The sequence below is a fragment of the Aulonocara sp. 'chitande type north' Nkhata Bay genome, linkage group LG10 (assembly GCF_057382095.1).
Source record: "Aulonocara sp. 'chitande type north' Nkhata Bay isolate Kocher_YH1m ecotype deep benthic linkage group LG10, A_spYH_male_GT1.1, whole genome shotgun sequence".
Classification (NCBI taxonomy): Eukaryota; Metazoa; Chordata; class Actinopteri; order Cichliformes; family Cichlidae; genus Aulonocara; species Aulonocara sp. 'chitande type north' Nkhata Bay.
Window position 1 is genome coordinate 4,662,248 of NC_141353.1, and position 21,645 is coordinate 4,683,892.

Here is a 21,645-nt window from a genome sequence, read left to right on the forward strand (position 1 = left end):
TCTGACTCAGAACCTCCAGCCAGTGGAGAGCTGGTTGATGCAGCACTCCAAAGATAAAGTGCTGTTTTACCATTTTAAGATTCTGTTATAAACTAAAACGTGAAACAGGTCTAATTGCATTCAACCATAGCAGGTTTCTGATGGTGTCCTTCAAAAGGCCACACTAAGACTCTAAAACTCCTAATAATAAATGTTCTGAAGTCGTTTTCCCCAGTACAATTACAACATTAAGGCACATATCTCTATAATCGTATCTGAAACATGTCCTGTTGAAGGACACGCTCTATTTATCAAAGTGCTGCTGAATGTGACCACCTACAGTTCAGACCTATGAAAATGAAAAAAGTCTCTTCATAAAGATATACAGTTCTTCTTTGAGAAATTAGTATGAAAAGCCACTGATCAAAACAGTGTTTCCCCTACAGACACACAAAATGCCAGCACACTAAAGCATGAAGCTGCAGGAGTTGTGACTTTCCATTCAAGAGGAGCAGCAATTTCAAATTAGAGCGCACTGTGAAACAGGCAAAACAAACAGGCCATCACATTAGGCTAAACAATTCAAGGAACGGTGAAATTTACCGTTCTTATGGAAACAACACGTAGGAGCTTCGGGATGTTGCAATGGAAACAAGCGTGCAGTTTCATTTGTTTAAGAGATTTGATTTTTGGGGCACTGAAACTGCTGAAACCGGCTGCCTGTTACTTTTGAAAACGAGGCTCATGAAAGGATTGAGGATGGACTTGAACTTGCTGTGAGATGCAAAATCAAAACAAACTGGAAGACGCTAAAACGCAGCACATCGCTCTGTGCATTCATCTGATTTTTACACATAAATGTGGATCTTAATCAAGATTGCAACTCTTATTACTGGATGCTTTAACTTGTGTAATGTAGAAAATGAATGAAGGTTTACTGAACTTAAAGTAAGATGGTAAATATCTCAAGAGAATATAAGCTTCATGCCTAAAATGGAGAGAAACCCTGCAGCGCGGTTCATTTCCTGCTGCTATTTTGCACATTTCAGTATGACATTGACCTTCAGTAGTGCATATTCATGAGGTTATTTGAAGCTTTGCAGGAATTAGGGCATGACAAGGCAGGTTTGCTCAACATCCTTGCAAGACATCACTCTCGGAAAAGGTGCAGAATTTAAAAGACAAAGGTAACGTCACTGTTCACTATTAGAGGATTTCTCTGTCAACTCCTCTGCCAAAGTTGTAAAAATGGGACTTCAAATGTGGTCTTTACAATTCAGTCTCACAATGATGCCCGTATGCCCGCTAGCCGACAGTTTGCCATTCCAGAATAAACTCCAGATGAAATCTGATGTGTGATGCAACTATGTGTTTTTATCTGCCCTCTTATGCTTGATATTTGATGCCTTGTTTAAAGTCTACTGTCTTCAGCCTCTGGAGACTGGATGTCAAGAGAATGACCTTGTTAATTCAATTCACCTTTAGACGATGAATACAAAGTCTGTCTGCCAAGGGACGGTGTTAAATATCACAAGCAGGCACTTTACAGAGAGCGCTTCTGCTCTACACATCTTTGATGGAGTGTGAAACATGAGCAGGTTTTTCCCCCCCACTGCAACTTATTCAGTCATTAAAGCTCCTCAAAACATTTTAAATTAAACTTGAATCACTGATTTCACCAAGAAAATGTTAGAGCTTATAATATAACTGATCTCTAACTCTTTGCAGCACCCAACCAGTTTTAGCCACTCTGGGTCATTAGCTCACACTGGATACACAGAAATGTTGTGTCTACTATATTGCACAAAAACACCATGACTGTCGAAATGAGCCCATATATTTTCCCGAGCCATTGCAATCACCTGATATTTTAACAGAATTGCCACATCATTTCAGCTGATTCATTCAACCTGACACTGTTACCTTGGCCAATGAGCAGACAGCACAGAGAGCATGTTCAGTCCACCCTGTAGTTGCTAGGAGCAGTTAACTTTTTCCAACACAATGTGCTGATATCCAAGCTGGCAACTTGTACAGCTATTCATCACATCCATACTGAAAGCCACCCCTAATCGAATGTCAAACACACAAGGATGTAACTGTTAGCTAAATGATTATCAACAGATTCACCTGAAGGAGTGAGAATGAAGGATGTAACTGGAAACCTAGAGATCTAGAGGAAATACACACATTAGACTGATTAAGTGCTAAAATTATATTTAAATATCCATTTACACACGTTCACTCAGTATTTAATACTGCACTTGTAGTTGCACTAAACTGTACAGTGAATCTCAAAAACAAAATGTTAGGATGGTTGCTAAATAGCCTGCTAACTTTACTGTGAGGTATAACGTTAGTAACATTAGGTAAGCATTCGTCCAACATTAGCCATTACAAACATTTTGGACCATAACAGACTCTACAACCACAATGCAGCTGACTGAAACAAAATGGTAACGTGCATTTCAGGATAACATGAGAATAAAACTTTGGATGTTGTTAGCATTAACTCTTTGAACAGATCTCAATAATAGTTTTGTAAATGCTGCACTTAATTTAAATAGTTTGCTCTTTTGGTCTGAAAAGCATTATGGTATTGTTATTACAAACACAAAATAACACAACATGTTATGCAGCTATGTGTAGTTTTTAAATGTTCCACATTTAGTTTTAAATGTGCAATTCCTGTGTCCACAGGGGTACTGTGGGGTTTCCTCCCACAGTCTAAGAACATCTATATCTGGTATACTGGTGATTCCAGATTGTCCACCTCACATCCATGGCTAAAGAGCATAGAATAAAGTGTTGTATGAATGTGTGGAGACATTTATCTTGTAGCTGAAGTTTCTTTGACTGATTTGTAAACTAGCAAATTGCCAAATGCTACTCTGGGCATGATGTAGGCAAATGTATTTAATGATTCCCTGGAGTTATACCATGAATCAACTTTATTTAAAGTAAAGCTACTGCTCTTTGTCCAGTCATCTACACAGAGGCTTCTGTGCAAGTCTGTGTGTATCTGAGAGCAAGAGACTATGCTTGGGCTTTTTGGCGTATGTCGTTTTCCATAAAGCATTTTGAGCTGCCAAGTGGTACAAAAAGTCGTATATACATAAAGAACAGAACGGTTAAAATGCAAAAATCACACGAACAAGTTTTCTGTGAGGTGACGTTGTTTTTTGGTGCTGTGTGCTTTCCCCACTGACATCAAACATGATTAAAGAGTCACCAAGTCTTTCAAGGTGTGTTTGGCAGCTTAGAATATAACAGCATCAAGTCCAACCAAACCTGTAACCAAACCTCGTTTTACAGAAAACAACAAGAAAGCATTTAGTTATGAAGAGACACATAAAATAAAAATATCAAATGGATTTAAAAGACAACAACAGAACAGCTTACAATTTAAACATGTTTGTTACCTATTCCAAGTCATTCAACCATAATATAACAATGATTTGACTTTTTTAAGAAAACATCCTGACTGTGTGATAGCGCGTAAAACCTTACGCATTATGAAAGAAAATATAGGGACTGTGATATTCAAAAGGAAACGTACACAGATGCAAAACTAGGGGTCACTAATCTGCACACTGAGAAATGAACTCAATCTATTTATTGCACATCATCTTGAATGAGCTTAAAAGAAAAAGTTCAGGGCCTGTAACACAACAGATAACAGGCGTCTCATTCAATAGGATAACTGGGTGCAAAAAAACAAGGGGATGGAAACAATGTGCTTCACTCACCAGACATTAAATGTCGTCTGCCTCATGATAAGCAAGTAAATAGCTCTGACTTCTACCAGATACTGCTGTCACAAAGAAAATAAGTGCTTTCAGTCCCAGCTGCACAATCTCTGAACATTATACACATACAATTTAGGATGGAGATTCTACAATAGGAACAATGTGCCACTACCTTGTCACATTACTGCTATAGCAGCAGCGGGTGTTTACGTTCCTTACTGTGCACAACAATTAGATAAGCCTGGGCATCTCTGAGAGGAAGAGAGGTGTCTGCCTGCGATGACGATTCAGTAACTAAAAACTAACAATCTTCAACGAAGTACGGTACTTCACCCCAAACACAGCAGAGTACAGCAAGGCTACGAAGGAGCAGATACTAGCAGTTGGTGACGAGCAACCCAAAGTAAACCTACGACTTCACCGAGTGCCCCTAAAGCACGCACTACATGTACTTCATACGAAAGGGGGAAAAAACGATGGATGGAAATTACTCATGTGTTCACATGATGGAAAAGCAGGGCCGTAAGACACTGGTTAAGATCCTCAATCCAAGGCACAAAATCCCAGCTATATATATATTTTTCAATTTTATCAGGTGGCAATATTGTGCAGGCTTAAGTGAACAAAAGGCAAAGAGATCTGCCAGTGTTTATTCTGAAGTCATGCAACTCTTCAAATAAAACCTCATTCTCTCTTATTTTATGACTTTTCCTGAAAATGATTTATTCATCATATAGTGAATTTTGGGGTGTGTGGGCTAAAAAGCAAAAAACAGGCCAACAACCCCCAAGAGAGTCCTTTTTAACCCCGTAGAAATCAGTGTAGAACAACAATTGTTGCAGGCTTTGTTACTTAACACATGTTGTTTACACACATTTAATATGAAGGTTGCTACATCACGATCCAGTGCAACTGGGACTGCAGTTAGATAAAGATGAATAATTATTGCAGTGCTGAATGAGTCGCCGATGGGACAGTGAGCCTGGGCAAAGCAGAGCAACGTGGGGCTTGTGTGGAGAGCTAAGCTAGGCAAGGATGAAATCCTGAGGAGAGAATCTGAACTGGAAAGGTTTCAGGCCTGAAGAAAAGAGGTGACAAGGTGAGGTGGAGCGGTGTGGACAGTTGATGAAGGAGAGCGGTGGACAACGTGAAAAACCTTCACCGTTCTACTTTTACAAGAATTTATTAAAAATGTGTTTCTTATTCTGTTATTCCTCCTTAACTGTGAGGTCTAAATGTTCAATGTGTTTCACACCGAGTGCTGTGTTTTTATTTTAGTAACTGTGTGGGTGCGGGGGAAGCTCCTCCCTCACTAAAGTGAAGCACACGCAATGTCTGACAGGAAGTTTTGGTTTTGTTATGCTTTTATTTTGAAGTCCACTAACCACGCTTCCTTTTGAGGTCAGCTTCCTTCATCTGAAAGGAATTCCCTAATTATCCACCGTCAGTGGGGTTAACCATTAGATGAGAGTGGGCTGAATCTACAGTTTGATTTGATTCCGTTTGTTTGTATATTATTTAAATGGGGTTTGTTTTGTAGTCAGATGTATGTGGGGCGTGTTAAAATGAGTCCAGTATTTCACTGTATGCGTTTCTTGGTAGTGCATCAGGGAGGATTTCTTAAATTTTATTGGTGGTATGATCGGTAGCTATTTAAGGAGGGTTTTGGGGGGCTGGGATGTTCATGTTGAGATGTTGAACCTTGGTATCTTTAGGGGAAATATATTCAGAGACTGGAAAACAACTAAAGCCTGTTGTGGTTGTTTTTTTCCCCATCATCTGGTCGCCTTTATGTTAACCACGACTGCTACAGTAACTAAATCATTTTTATGCATAAAGATCTTCAACTGTAATTACAAGAGTTACATTTGGCAGTTTTGCTTAACATTTGTGTAACCCTTGATTTGTTGGTAGATTATACAGTATATTTTACCTTTTTATAATGAAGTAAGAAAAGAATCCAAATTCTTTGTAACACTAATAAAACACCTTAAAATCTAATCATAAGTCCTTATTTTGACAAATGTTTAGGGGTGGGGGAAAAAAAATCGATACTGTGTAGTATCGTGATATTTTGTTTGCTAATAATGTATCGATACAGGGACAGCACAAATCGATATTTTGTTACAAAATAAGTTTTTGTGGACTGGAACATGCTCTGACTTCAGAGCATGTTGATCAGCTCCTTTTTCTGAGCAAGAATCCTGACATTCCTTCACTGTCCAAATGTGTTTAACTTTTTTTTTTGGCAGGAATAAACGTGACAGTTTACTTATTTTAATTTAAGACATGTTTTATTTTAATCAAGTTTAAAACTTTTTTATTTAATGTAAAATTATATATATTTGTAATTTACTTTCAAATTCTTCAGTTGCTGAATGGGCTGCATAGTTTTCATAAATTGCATAGTTCAGAATAGCTATAATTGTACCAGATGGTTGCATTCATTTAAGTTGGACTAGACTGTAATACAAACCGTTCAGTTTGTCAACAATAAAACTGGCTGAAATGAGAGAAAGACTGAGTGTGAGACTTTGATATTAGATAAAATGAATATTGATAAAGTTTACCTTTATGTACAGAATCTGAATATCGCAAAATATTTTTAAAAAATTGCAATAATATCGTATCGTGCGTTAAGTATTGTGATAATATCGTATCGTGGGATGTATGGTGATTCCCACCTCTACAAATGTTACTAATAATTATAAAAGTCATTATGATAATTAACATGCCACCTTCACCTCCAGCCTGAGTAAGTCCAATGTTAATCATTATTTCTTTTCCTCCATTAGCCTAACCACGTGATTGTTATTTCAACCATCAAGACACAAGTAGGGGTGGGCGAAATAAACGATATACGATAGAAATGATATAAATTTGGCCAACGATAGAGATTTTGACTATATGGCTCTATCGCGATAGCGCATGTTGATGATGTCATCAAGCTGCGCCTGTTTTGGTCGAAAGCATCGCAGCGGCTAAAACCATTATCATCTGCAAATTATGGCGGGCGACAGTCATAGCAAAGACATGAAGCACTTTTGAAATATGAGGAAAGTCAAAAACTGCGCTTCCTCCAAATCCGTACCATTGATTCATTAATGTTGAATTCTCTTGCAGCTGCTCTATTCCCATGTTGTTGCAGTATATTAATAACTAACCTCGTATTGTGGATGAATAATCTCAGTTGTTCTCCTGACTGAAGTTTGCCCCGTGTATAGCATCCTGCTATGCGATTGCATTTGTCCCTGACCACCAGAATCCCTCACATTAACTTTTAATGAGTGGAAAAAAAGTTGGCGTTCATCCTCCAGCTTCACTGTGCTAATGTTATGCTAACATAGCTGTGTCGCTAGCAATCACGTAGCACAACATTATATACCAGGTAGTCCAACTTCAGTAACCCTGCAAACGCCACTGCTGTTTAGTTTTCTGTCTTCATTTATGTTGGAAGTGGTAGCAGAGCTGTACGTAGGGCTGGGCCATATTATACCGTTCGCGGTAATACCGGTATAATGTTAGGCAACGATAGGAAAATGAAATATCGCGATAGAATGGGAGTAAAACGCGCATGCGCAGTGCCTTTGTTTTCATACGCACATGGCCGATTGTTGAGTGAAACAGATGAACCAGAATTGGTTTGTAAAAATGGTGCAACTTCAGTGATGTGAAACTGGTTTGGTGTTTGTCCACAAAGCACATTTTTTTGCAGAACATGCAAGCGGCCGTCGGACTAAGATGCCCTTAAATCTGGGAGTAATCTGGGTCCTAAACTCCGTATACTTCAGGTCAAATGAACACTGCAGCATCACTAAGAGTTAAAAACTGTCTAAATTCTTTCATCTTTAATAAAACGATCAGCATTGCTGCTTTACCAGGTGTAACTATGAAGTTTAACTTCCAGGCATCCATGAAAACAAAATGTATTACATTTAACGGAGTTAGAAGCTAGCAGGAAGCTAGCGGAAGTTAGCTCGCTAGTTACCTAAGCATGATATTGCATGTTCTGACTGAGAGATTTCTGAAAAAAATCAAACGTACAGCTCTGCTATCACTTCCAACATAAATGAAGACAGGAAACTAAACAGCAGTGACGTTTGTAGGGTTACTGAAGTTGGGCTAGCTGGTATATAATGATGTGCTACGTGATCGCTAGCGACACAGCTATGTTAGCATAACATAAACAGTGAAGCTGGAGGACGAACACTAACACTTTTCCACTTATAAAAGTTAACGTTAAGGTTCCTCATGGTTAGAGACAAATGCAATCGCATGGCAGGATGCTGTAAAAGGACCAATCTTCAGTCAGGAGAACAACTGAGATAATCCATCCACAATACGAGGTTAGTCATTAATATACTGCAACAACATGGGAATAGAGCCGCTGCCAGAGAATTCAACATTAATGAATCAATGGTACAGAAGTGGAGGAAGCAAGAAGAATGAGTTTAATAAAGTTTGATTTATCTGACTGCTTTGTTTCGCTTAATGTGCCTTATAATCCCGTGCACCTTATGGTCCGAAAAATACGTACTGCACACTGCAGTTTAATGTTGCAAAGCACCTCTTTTTAACTTCAGTGGATATTATACATGGTTATGCTCAGGATATGTCAGCCCATTTCTACTGGAAATGCCTTTTGGTTAAACTTTCAGCAAGGAATTTGCATTTGCACTGTTACATTTTTATAAAGCTTTAATGTACATAAAAACCAGCTTCTTAAGTGAAAATAAATGGAAGGTTGTCTTTTTGCGCTAGTAATGTTGTGGAGTTGTATTTTGTCTCGCATCAATTATATCGTTGGTTATATCGTTATCGCAAATTTTCAAATATATATCGTGATAAATATTTTTGGCCATATCGCCCTGCTCTAGCTGTACGTTTGAATTAGTTTCAAAAATTTCTCAGTCAGAACATGGTATGAAATGTTTAGGTGTAAACTAGCGAGCTAACTTCCTGTTAAATTTAATAAATTCTGTTTTCATGGATACATGGATGTAAAACTTAATTGTTACACCTGATAAAGCAGCAACGTTGATGATTTAATTAAAGATGAAAGAATTTAGACCGTTTTTAACTCTTAGTGTTTGTTTGACTTTGGGACCTGAAGTGGACGGAGTTTTGGACCCAGATTACTCCGCGAAGCTCCCTCACTACGGCAGCCGTAATGCTCTGACAATCCATCCAGCAGTGCGGCTTACCAAAGTTGTACTAAAACATTTTTTAACAGATTTCTGCTCGCCAAAATCGGTTCGAGGTCAGTAAGCACAACCAGAATTCATACATAAGGCACACTCTCAATTTTTGAGAAAATTAAAGGATTTTAAGTCCTTATAGTGTGGAAAATACGTCATACAGAAGAAAAGAATATATCGCGATATATATAGTTACCGCACATGCTTCAAATTATATCGCGATATGAATTTTAGGCCATATCGCCCAGCCCTAGACACAAGTGTTCCATTAAAAACAAACACTGACATTTTTAATTCCAGGATCTCAGAGTGCAGTCACTGTAAGTGCTTAGCAACTTGTTGCCTACAAGTGCAACAAGGAAGGAATGTGTCTCTTTAATTTCTTCTCTTCTACTCCAACAATCATAACAGACTAAACCTTTTTAAACAGCACAGTTGAACAACCTGCAATACTCATCAGTTTTTAGAGTTCTTACCTTACAGCTAATATAAAGTTATTTTTCTGCCTTTAACTTCCTCCAGCACGTCTAATGGCACTGAAAGATCTTAGGGGATTGGCTCAACCGTCTTATAAACTTTAGGGATCTCAATTACTATATTATTACAGTTTCTTCACTTTACAACACAAAGCACCTCGAGGAAACTGTTGTAATTTGGTGCTGTGTAAATAAGACCGAACTGAACTGAGTGACAACGGTGCACACTTGACACCGTCTCATCAAAGAATCGTCGCCCTGATGAAATTCACACCCTGTCTGGTTTCACAGCACTGCACACCTGACCAGTCGCTGCATAGAGAGCGGGGTTGTTGAATTGTTTTACAAAGTTAGCGTACAGCTGAGCTCTCATTGAAATGCTTGGCCTCTGACGGCACGGCAGAATTAGAATGGCAAGTAACAAACGTGCCCTCCACGCTGAATGAAATCACCAAACTACTGACAGCTAATTTTTGTTAGCTGTCAGCAGTTATAGAGCTAGGGCTTAACATGTTCTTGTAGTTATAATGTACTGTGAAAACTCAAAGGGTGGATTTGAAGTTATACAACTCCAGATATGTCAGAAACTTTCTGTGAAAAGTCTTGTTCTGCTCCCGTTAATGAGATGTCAGACAGTGACAAAGGTTTTACATTCACACCACCATGCTTTTTGCACAATCTGCCAGTAAAGTAGACAAAATAGAAAGCAGAGCCGTGCACAGCGGCTGCACACAGACAGTATGAAGACCTAAAATTACTGTGGTGACGTATGAAAGTGACCGTGAAACAAATTTTCATTTTTCCTAAAAACTTTTATATTAACATGCAAAATGATATGAATGGGTGGCACTCAGGGTACAGAGAAGACGTGTATACATACACTACGATCATTATATATACAAATTGTAAAACATTGTTCTCCGGGCTCAGTTTTTTGCTGCAATCTTTCCTTCAAGAGTAATTCAGAAATAGAAGGTACAGGTTTTTATCCTGCTCACAGAACAGTGGCACTCTACTTTCACCAACACCTTTCCCCAGCAACTGACACCAACTGCTGACAGAAAAATATCCGAGTCAAATCGCTGACAGCTTCCAGTGCTTCCCAGAACGATCTGCTGAGTTTCTACACTTTTCCTAAGACGGTTGCTTCACACAACTGGTTGCCAACAAACTCCTGAATGAGAACTTTAGTTTCCAGATCCGATCTCATTATCCTCTGCTGGGCCATTGTGGAAACACCCTGGCAACTTGCTAATCAGCGCCTGTGTCAATGCCAGGATTGTTTACGGGGGAATGGAATCTCCTCTGAGAATGTCACAGCATCCTCAGAGGACTGAGAGTGTGCAGCGAGCTTGGAGCAAGATGCTTTATCCACACTAAGAACAAGAGAGCCTGCGGCCCCATGTATTTGTGGGACAGGGCCCAAGGACAGCAGTGTATGCATATTGCATCATTAATGAACATACAGAAAGGAATAATAATGGACACAGCCCCGCACAGTGCGTCAGTATCTGTGCCTGGGGTCAGAGGCCACGTCTGGCTTTGTGTTTGTGCGTGGCTGTCGAGGACTGAGACAAACAAGGAGACCTTTCAGGGTGAAGGAGGTTTCACGTACTCGGGAAGACAACAAAAGAAAGCAGCTGGTTGCATAACAGGAGGACGAGGACAGTCAGTGTCCTTTGAGTTTTGGTTCGTTTCTTTAACTATTGTGTCTCAAACCAGACGGCACTGCATACAGGTCGACTTTGTTTAAGACTTGATCGTTTTAACATGCATTTACTGTTTGGATAAACTTCACATTGCTTTACCATTTCCTTTCTGTATACAATACGTGATGAAAACCTTTCAAAATAAGATTTAGCCAAGGTATTTTTCAGACCATAAGGTGCACTGGATTATTAGGCGAAACAAGCAGTCAGATAAGTCAAACTTCTAGTCAACTCATTCTTCTTCCTTCCTCCACTTCCGTACCATTGATTCATTAATGTTTAATTCTCTCGCAGCTGCTCTATTCCCATGTTGTTGCAGTATATTAATGACTAACCTCATATTGTGGATGGATTATCTCAGTTGTTCTCCTGGCTGAAGTTTGGTCCATTTACAGCATCCTGCCATGCGATTGCATTTGTCTCTAACCATCGGGAAGTTAGCGTTCATCCTCCAGCTTCGCTGTGTTTATGTTATGCTAACATAGCTGTGTCGCTAGCGATCATGTAGCACATCATTATATCCGGTCATTAAGTGATGACGTGAGGAATCCTACTTCCAGGCCTAAAGTAGTCTGCGTTTAATATGGCTTTTATGTTGTTAACATGTTTAATGTTTTGTATTTTCTTCTATTTGATCTCAAAAAGCTCCTAAAACAGTCAGTGATCACTGTTGACCTCCCTCGGCTTTTATTACCGCTAATCATTTATTTAAGCTCAGTTTTTAAAACCTTACGATGTAACTACAGCCCAGCCCATGCAGCAGTATATGAATGACTAACCTCGTATTGTGGATGGATTATCTCAGTTGTTCTCCTGGCTGAAGTTTGGTCCTTTTACAGCATCCTGCCATGCGATTACATTTGTTCCTGACCACCGAGAACACTCACGTTAACTTTTATCGAGTGGGAAAAAAGTTAGCTTGCTTATATTATGCTAACATAGCTGTGTCGCTAGCGGTCACGTAGCACATCATTATATACCAGCTAGCCCAACTTCAGTAACCCTACAAACGTCACTGCTGTTTAGTTTTCTGTCTTCATTTATGCTGGAAGTGACAGCAGAGCTGTACGTTTTAATTTGTTTCCAAAACCCCGCAGTCAGGACATGCTATATTGTATTTAGATAGAAGCTAGCGAGCTAACTTCCTGCTAACTTCTAACTCAATTGAATTTCATAAATTCTGTTTTCATGGATACCTGGATGTTAAATTTAATTGTTACACCTGGTAAAGCAGCAAAGCTGATCATTTTATTAAAGATGAAAGAATTTAGACAGTTTTTAACTCTCAGTGATGCTGCAGTGTTTGTTTGTTTTTGGGACCTGAAGTGGGCGGAGTGTAGGACCCAAATTACTCCGAGTCCGTGAGGCTCCTGACTATGGTAGTCGTAATGCTCCAACAATCCATCAAGCGGTGCGGCTTCGTAGCTCACCAAAGTCGTACTAAAACATTTTTGACAGATTCTTGAGCGCCGTGTAGCACATAAAATCGGTTCAAGGTCAGTTAGCACAACCAGAATACAAACATAAGGCTTATAAGGAAGATTATAAGGTGCACTGTCGATTTTTGAGAAAATTAAAGGATTTTAAGTGCGCCTTATAGTGCAGAAAATACGGTACATAAAAGACACTGAATTTATTTTTATTTACTCCTAATAGAACCTTAAAAAAATCATGATACAAGTGCTACGTCATACTGCACAGCGCTATAAGAATGTGATTGAAGATATTTGGGATAGTCTGACAATCCACCTGTAAAATGGCTGGTACAGCCATCTCACCCACCATGATACCTGGTGTGACATAACAGAGTGCTTCACCAACAAACACGCAGTAAATAAAAAAAGCTGACGACACAGTTTCATTAAGATCTTATTTAAAACAGAAACTAACTGAAACACCACAGTTCCAAGTCATGTTTGGTTTGGAGAGCAATTACTTATCTAGTATTTCATCTTGGTCATGTGAACAGTCTTGTTATAAAAAATGACACAAAGCCGAAACAGTTCTGAAGCCTGACATTTCACCATTTCACAAAGGACTAATCCAACCCCTCCTCATCCTAATATGGCCTGATAAAAAGCTTAGGAATTCATCAACAAACAACTCCCTGTGACACCAAACTGAAATGAGACCGTTTGCAGTAATAACCAAGAAAAACGCATCCCAGAGTGGAAGAGCTTCACTTGAAGAGGGTTACACAGAAATAACTGTGGTATATTCATGGAGTCTATAGATAGCTTTGTCTGAATAAAACCTAAGAGTCATTTGATGAGTAACATATGAGCTCTTCCTTTTTTGGGGGTATGGCTGTAGATTTTCTCATGAGCTTGAATCTGGCTTTAATTCTGTCAGCTGTGAACACAACACTTATTCAAGCTACAATGATAACATTGCTGTACAGGAATCCTGTTCCAAATCTCAATATCACAGCTATCATTCCAAAAGTGAAGTAAAACAATTCATTGAATAGAGCAAAACCCAAATCTTTAACCCTAAATTACTCATAAATGATGACATGATTTACTATGACTATCCCACTTCTGCCGTGTCATAATGACCCTATGACATGAAAACTATGCATCCACCCATGCTTTTTGACAGCTGCACTTTATTGCAAAAGAATGACACCAGACTCATTGCATGGTGAGATTTGCATGCCTAAGTTACAAGCAAGCCTCTGTCCACTCTGTTTCCACACTGTGTGTACATTTCAGCCAATCGCTATTGGATATTAAAACTGTTGTCTTAACGCTGAATACCTGTGCAGGCTCACTAAACTGATCCAGAACTATTCTATAAAACCAGACTTAATATGTTAATTTCCAGCTCCATATTGTTATTCTTTAACTCTTCTAGAGTAGTTTTTGCACAGTCACAGCTCAATAATTATAACATTTATCTTTTAAAGGGTGCAGCAAACAAAAGCAACACCGCTTCCTACTGGGTTCAGTTAACAACAGTCCTGTGACGTGATGAAAGAAGAAAGTGATGCAGGGTTGTCTTTTTTGTTGTCAGTTGTAAATAAATAAAATAGAAGTACAAAAAAAATCTATACTAAACTTCTTTAGTTATGGTCCACTTATGCCACAAGATAAAGGAATAGATCTGGCTTTTTTTTTTTTTTTAAAGCCACAAGAAGAGCAGTGCTGTCTCAATGAAAGGGCAGCGAGAGTCATATTTGGATCAGATGTGCGACTTGACCACAAAACCGAAGTACGACACAGCTATTCAGCCATCTCTCTACACTTTGTACTGCTGGAAAAGAGTTGGCTGAGGGAAAGGTTCATGACCAGGGAGTTCGTAACAAGTTGGTTACTTTAATCAGGCAACTTATCTTTCTGGCCTGGTGTCTTTTACAATAACGCAATTTGTGACGTCACTGTCTGTTCATTTTTTTGTCGTACAGAGAAAGAGTCTGGGACATTAAAGTCTTGCGTTTTGCAGATGAACGGTTAAATATACACTGTTGATGATGGCAACACTTCAAATGATTTTAAAAAATGATTTTTAGTATTACTGCCGTCATGGAAACATCCTTTTCATAGTGTTTGCAGTGAATGCTTCCCTGCTTCTTTGTTGGACTTTAAATAGCCAAAAATATCTCCACCCTGACAAATTTCTCAGACCCGTCGTTTCACCAATGCGCTCGTGTTTTTTGAGCCTTCAACTGTGTCCAGTTCGTGTTTGGTAACACTGTTGCTTAAGTTTCCATTAACATTTCCTACTCCTAATATTCTGATGTGTACTGCTGTCAGGTGATGTGCCAAAAACTGATTTCCAGTATTTGCCAAACAAACCAAAAATAAATGATTGTTTGCATTTAAACTGTTGTAAATTACTTGTTAGCCTATAATCTGTCACGCATAACTCATTTTGAGCTAGCAAGAATATTTCTGTTAGAATCGGCATACATTTTTCAGCCAAGTGACTTTTATATATCCTTCAATTGTCCAGGTAAAAACTGGCCACTGAAATTCAAATGTGTTTTAGGAGGACAGGATATTTTAGGAGGCCAGAACTGGACTGATTACAATGTAGAACACAGAGCAGGTGCAATAACGCAGAGTCATAAGGATAGCTGCACAACAGGGCAATTCTTTAATGTAAAAATACAAGTCCTTCATAAATCCTGTTCGCTACATCCCAAGTATCAATAACCAATGATATTCTATATTTAAAAAACAAAAACTACAGCTACTCCTCCTACACTCTGCATCAACCTAACTAACATGTCTAATTCTGTTCTAACCAAATGACTGTCGAGATGCAGCACTACTCATCATCACGAACCTTTTCTATTCTTTCATAACATAGATGGAACTAATTCTATCTATGTCTCATATTTCTGTTAAACACAAGTTTGTTCCCAACAATTTACATTATTTTATCACAGCTACATGTCCCAACACTGTCGCCAAGTGTTTGCTTATAGAGGGTCACCTGGTTGTTGTCATTTTCTTTGTATTATTGCAGGGTCTTTACATTACTAGATTTTTTAAAAATGAATTGAACAGAACATGTATATAATAAAGAAAAAGGTTAGTCAACCTTACAATGGGTTTATTTGGTCAGCTGCTCCTGCAGTAAAAGGAAATTGACTGCAGCTGAGGGTAAAGTTGCAAAAATGTAAGGAGCCACCGTGAGACAAGTGGGGTTATTTCTTGATATAAAAGATACTGAACTAGAGCAAAGGGTTAGACCAGAAAAGACATCAAGCACCGACATGCTGGAAATGCCAGTCGTCACCGAAATGTATTTAAGAACTCAGTGTTTGTTCTCATAAATACACACGGGGGGGGGGAATGGAACTGCTGCAGTCATGTTTTTGCTGCACTGAACCGTGACCCTGACAGCAAAATACTTAACAAACCATAGCTTGTAAACTGTTTCAGCCCAATCACGGTGCAGGCTCAAACGTGATAGGTTTCACAGGCATGCTGCTCCCACTAATCATCCATGCAAACTGAGAAATGTTGCACAAGGGAGACAATTACAAAACAAAATCTTCCCCAGAAACTTAACTCCAAGTGCCCTTCAGCAAGGCATTTAGTTCCTGAATGTGGCAGCGATGTACAGCTGTGATGAATGAGATGATGTTATGTGTACAGTCCTCTGTGTTTTAAGTTGGTTTGCCTGATTTAAAAAAAAAGGGAGCGAAGGCTTCAATACATGTCTGATTAAACTGTAATCTAATACAAGGCATGAAGCATCAGAAGACCATGGGAACTGTGGATCAAATAACATGTGAGGGAATAGGAAGCTTTCAGACACTCCCATATGGATGACATCTAATTTAAGATTCAACATTTGAAACGAAATCATTTTAAAAGAGAATACCAAATGCAAAGAAACAGGGCCAACTCCTTCTTACTGATATATAATAAACATCCAAAAAGAGATTGCAATGAACTGCAGTACTGTACGGTAGTAAACGTGAAATATCAGATATATCTCTATACAAAAAAAAAGAGCAGTTTAATGTTAGCATACACAAACAGACACAGGTCCAGGTGAATGTGGCATCACCTGGTTCAGAAAACGCCACACAGTCTGTGTTTAATCCAACTCTCATACCGGTGAAAGTGATTAACTCTTTTTAAGTTCGGAAATTGTAGAGCCGAACAGAACAAAATATCACAAATACACCCGAAATTCTCTTGTTCTTAACATCCTGAGCGTGGAGCACACAATTAAAGCAAAGCGCTGTTAATCTGCCCCTTTTTCCAACTAGATTTTCAATATAATTTGCACAACTAGGGGGACTTAGCAACTCCACGCAAGCCTCGCTTAGCTGGCGAGACATTATTCGCGCTGTGCCCGAATCCCCCCTTCAGACACCACCATCGCCACCGTCTCATCAGCACTGCGGCTCTAAATAACGTTATCTAGAGGGGTAAAAAGGCGAGCAAAGCACGTAGTGCGAGCATGTAGCATGAATGTACTAAAAGTACCTGGTTTTGTGGTTGTGGTCTGCGGTCCCTGACCACCGCTGACTGGCTGGCGAGGGGAGCTTAGCTCTCGCCGTCTACGTCTGGAGCTTCACCGCTGTTAAATTCCCTCCTCATCGCAGCTTAACCGGACACACTCATACACGTCAGACACTAAGTATTTGGAGGATATCATTGAGCGAGTCCCCGGCCTCGAGGAGAGCGCGCCAGTGGTCGTGATCACAGTTAGTTGGGTTAACACTAAACAAAAAAAGACTCCCCCGGGACAGCAAGGCGCACGAGCCCTTTCAGTCTGTCACTTACTGTTTCTCCTCTGGAGGGAAAAAACGATCACCGCTATCTTCCTCACAGTTTTCATTCCCGCTGGAAGCCCGAGTATGGTCAATTCCCCATTCCCTCCAGTCACAGGACGGTATTTCCAGAAGAAAACTTGTACAAAAAGAAACCCTCTCCTCCGCGTGCACACCTCGGAGTGGAGCGATACTGGCTGGAGCGGAGGAGCGGCGCTTTCTCTGTGCTGCCTTCACCGGCTGTCGGAAATGTCCAACCCCAAAGCATGAGAAAATAGGACACAGGATTCGCCGTCATACTCCGTGATGGTGTAAGGATGACACTATAGCTTAGCTGATAAGTGTTTCGGTGGTTGAATAAACCTGCAGCACCATATTAAAAGAATCGATATTCCAATATAAACCTCGTTCAGACTTTTAAAATGCCACATAACCAGGCAGACACCAATACGTCTATTCAATATATCCAGAATGCTCCGTGTCTGTGTCTGAATTAACTGAACAAAAGCCTGTCAGTGAGATGAATATTATCTTTGTGCTCGAATAAGCATCCTAACAAGTCAGACAGGGGTCATGTCACATAAATAGTATTGTTCCCAACTGTAATGGTCAACATCCTTTGGTTCCCATGTGCCAGTCTGATTCCATATTATGGCACCTAGAAGGCTCTAAAAAAGGAGCCATACCCAAGTAACAGAGGACGGCCACATAGATGTGGAAACATGCCCATAAGAGGAGACTTTTATTAGCTACAGGAAGCCGATTCAGCATCTACATGTCTGTCTTTTATATTTGCCAGTAAAAAAAAAGTTGTTCTCAAATACAACAATGCCTCAGTACTCTTGTCTTCTGTTATTCCAAAATCATGACAGAGAACTATATTTCACATTACTATTGAATCTTCTGTGATATATTTAATTTTCTCCGGCACACACAAACGCATAGGAGAGAGAATATAAAAGTATTTCATAACATGCAAATTTGTACCACAAGGTGGACTGCATGCACTGAGTCAATGTAACTGCCATTTAACCAGGCAAATCCTCGAGAACGTGTTCTTAATTACAGTGGTGGCAGGGGAAAAGACAAAACCTCTCGAGGAAATATGGGTGGAGAAAATTCTACGTTTTAAAGATGAGCTGCATACATCTGAAAACGTTTCAGCTGATGAAACACTGCCTCCGGTTACGAAGCTCTTAGTTAACACTTTCAGAGGATGATCAATAGTCCTGAAAATTATTAATATGAGCCTTTCTTCCAGAGGTCCTGCTGGAGGTTTCTTCCTGTTGAAGGGGAGGTTTTCCTTCCAGCTGTTACTGAGTACTTGCTCGGGGGGTGTCGTCGTCTGATTGGTGGGGTTTTTCTGTGAAGCACTTTTAGGCGACTGTTGTTATGATTCGGCACTATAGAAATAAAATTGAATGCATTAGAAAGAAAAAAGTGGCACGCTTTGTAAAATGCACAAAGTGTTACATTTGGAGTCCTTCGTGAATCTTCCTGAAACACATATTCTATTCAAGTCCAAGGATTTATAAATTACAATTAAAATAACTGATCGTTTATGTGAGCAAGTGATGCATACATATTTTCTTAGGTTATCCCAACCTAAAAACACAAAAGCAGCTCGTTCTCAAAGAGGACTGTGACTGTGAGGAATGTGAAGTGTGAAAACAACACAACGCCAGAAAAGCTCACTGCATTATATTCATAATACGTTGGGATGCTACCGCCCTGATTTTACTCTACACAAATAAAGACTTTGCTACCATAGCCACCTGCAGAAAAGGCCCAGACTGGTGAATAAAAAAATAAAGAGAATACAGCGAGGTGCCTGATACTGCAAATAAATGGAAATGCAATGATCACACTTTTTGAACGGTTATTCAGCACTTTGACTGAGTACTCACATGGGTGGGCAGCTTTTAACTTTGCTCAGTATTTCTTCCACAGTTGCTCAGTGTGTGGTTTTTTTCAGCCATGATGCAAAAGCAGGAAGTCCAGATGATCAGATTGAACAGTTTATTTCAAGAGAGCTCAAAGAAAGAGAAAGGTCTTGTGTAATAGATGTACAAAGTAAGATGGATATGGGCCATTTCAGACACACACACACACACACACACACACACACACACACACACACACACACACACACACACACAGTATAGATATTGTGAAAAGGAAGTGTGATCTTCTGAGAGTACTTTGCTTCCCAGCAGAAGAGAATTCAGAAACTCGAGCAGAACAGGCTACACCAAAAGTTGCTTTTGACCAGTGTTTCACCAAAGCATCCAGTCACTCACACATCAAAATGCCTGTCTTGGAACGTCCACTGACATAAAGCAAATTAGTCATATTTGGTGTCAGTGGTTCGACAGATGTGTGGGTCTAGTAGGAAAGATTTACATACTTTTTATTAATCTCTGTCTCTCTTCCACAGCATGTCTTTTATCCTGTCTTTCTTCTCCCACCCCAACCAGTCGCAGATGGCCCCGCCCCTCCCTGAGCATGGTTCTGCCGGATGTTTCTTCCTGTTAAAAGGGAGTTTTTCCTTCCCACTGTCGCCAAAGTGCTTGCTAATCGGGGGTCATATGATTGTTGGGTTTTTCTCTGTATGTATTATTGTAGGGTCTACCTTACAATATAAAGCATCTTGAAGTAACTGTTGTTGTGATTTGATGCTGTATAAATAAAACGGAATTGAATTGAATTTACAGGGATGGGATATATAGTTTAAAGAATAAACTTCAGCTGTACTTGTGAAGAACAGTTAGACAGGCTGACAAATCAGGCCTATTTCCTATGGAAAGATGGAGGGTGATTATAAAAACCTTGTCACTGCAGAGAGCTACTAAAAGAGGATCAAAGTAAGGAAGAAGGAACCTAAACCTGGACACCCAATCTCACCTGCTTGCTCTCGACAGATGATCCCAGGCCAGTTTTAGTTCGCTTTTCACCTGGCAGGCTTCGATGACAGACTGTCTCAGCCTGAGGATAAAAGCCAAACACCTTCCTGTCAGTTCTGTCAGCCCGAAGAAACGTCCAGCAGTGAAGCAAATGACCTGAAGCCACCAGTCAAACAGCAGTCTGGACAAGGACTCCAGCGCATCCACATTCGTGACTCCAGTCTCTGTAGCACAAGATGTACTGACTTTGCATACATTACACAGATGACTCACACATTTTGTGGCTTTTAATGACTCAGCCATTAGGTGCACAGCAAACCTATCCACTCTCCCGAGGAGCACAGTGACACCGTTACAATACACATGTGAAGGTTATGCACACGTATAAATTAAGCCACTCATATGTTATAATGACAGAAGTCATACCTTTCATTTCAGCACATGACATGTGTACCGTACATCTGAGAGCGAAACTGAAGAATGACTTGCACAGCTTCAGAATTCAAGGCCAAAACTACCCACACTCAGTGGCCCTTTATATATAATAAAATGTGTTATATAAATAAAAATGCCATTACCAATGTAAAGGTATCTGAATCTGTGTATAAATGATGTAGCTGAGTATTTGAAATGTAAAAAAAGTTTATAGTATGATTTAAATCACTACGTTGAAAAAGAACTGTGACTGAAACTACAGAACTATCTGTATTATTAGTAATAATTTTATTATTATTATCATTATAGTTATAGTTTTTACATCACCAATTTTTACAACTATCTGGCAAAAAGCTGTTTATAGACACAAGTTTGGAATGTTGATTCTTGGAGGACGTTCACTTTGTAGCGAATCACAGATATGATGCAAAACTGTTTTATTTTATAGCTGAAGATTCTGGTTTTGTGAAACAAAAAAAAGTAACCTCCTCAAGTTTTTATAATGGCCTGAGTTATGTGAGCCATGGATTCACTATTGAATGATTGTATTCTTCATCAAGCTGGTTCCAGCTTTGCCAAAAGGAACCTTGTCATAGAGCTTTGTTTTTCATTTCCAGAATTAGTTTTCAGTCAGAGTGAGATCTGGACTGTTTTTCCGGCTGATATTCCTTTTCCAGAGAAAAACTTTGACACTATTTTCTCACCAGTACTTTCTTCTATACTTTAAGTGCTTTCTAACTAACATCCACACACATTCATACTCTGATGGATGCATCTAAGAGCAACTTGGGGTTAGAATCTTGCCCACGGACATTTGGCATGCAGACTAGGGGGAGCCAGGGATTGAACCAGCAACCTGCTCTACCTCCTGAGCCACAGCCTCAGGCTACTTATATCCAGAACTGGCAGTCATCTGTCTCGTGAACATGGCTTCAAATTCTCATAATGTTCACACTTA

At 39.5% G+C, this 21,645-nt stretch overlaps 1 protein-coding gene across 6 annotated transcripts in view; it reads right to left on the reverse strand.

The window, feature by feature from the left end:
- The window catches only part of arhgap32b (Rho GTPase activating protein 32b), a 125,242-nt gene extending 107,659 nt beyond the window's left edge, over positions 1–17,583 (reverse strand). For 4 of the 6 annotated variants that reach the window (XM_086307875.1, XM_086307879.1, XM_086307878.1 and 1 more), the window contains exon 1: positions 17,063–17,583. The gene's annotated coding sequence lies outside the window, so the exon portion shown is untranslated. The remainder of the gene's footprint in view (positions 1–17,062) is intronic. The other 2 variants (XM_086307877.1, XM_086307874.1) reach the window with 1 other exon arrangement.
- Between the last annotated feature and the right edge of the window lie 4,062 nt (positions 17,584–21,645).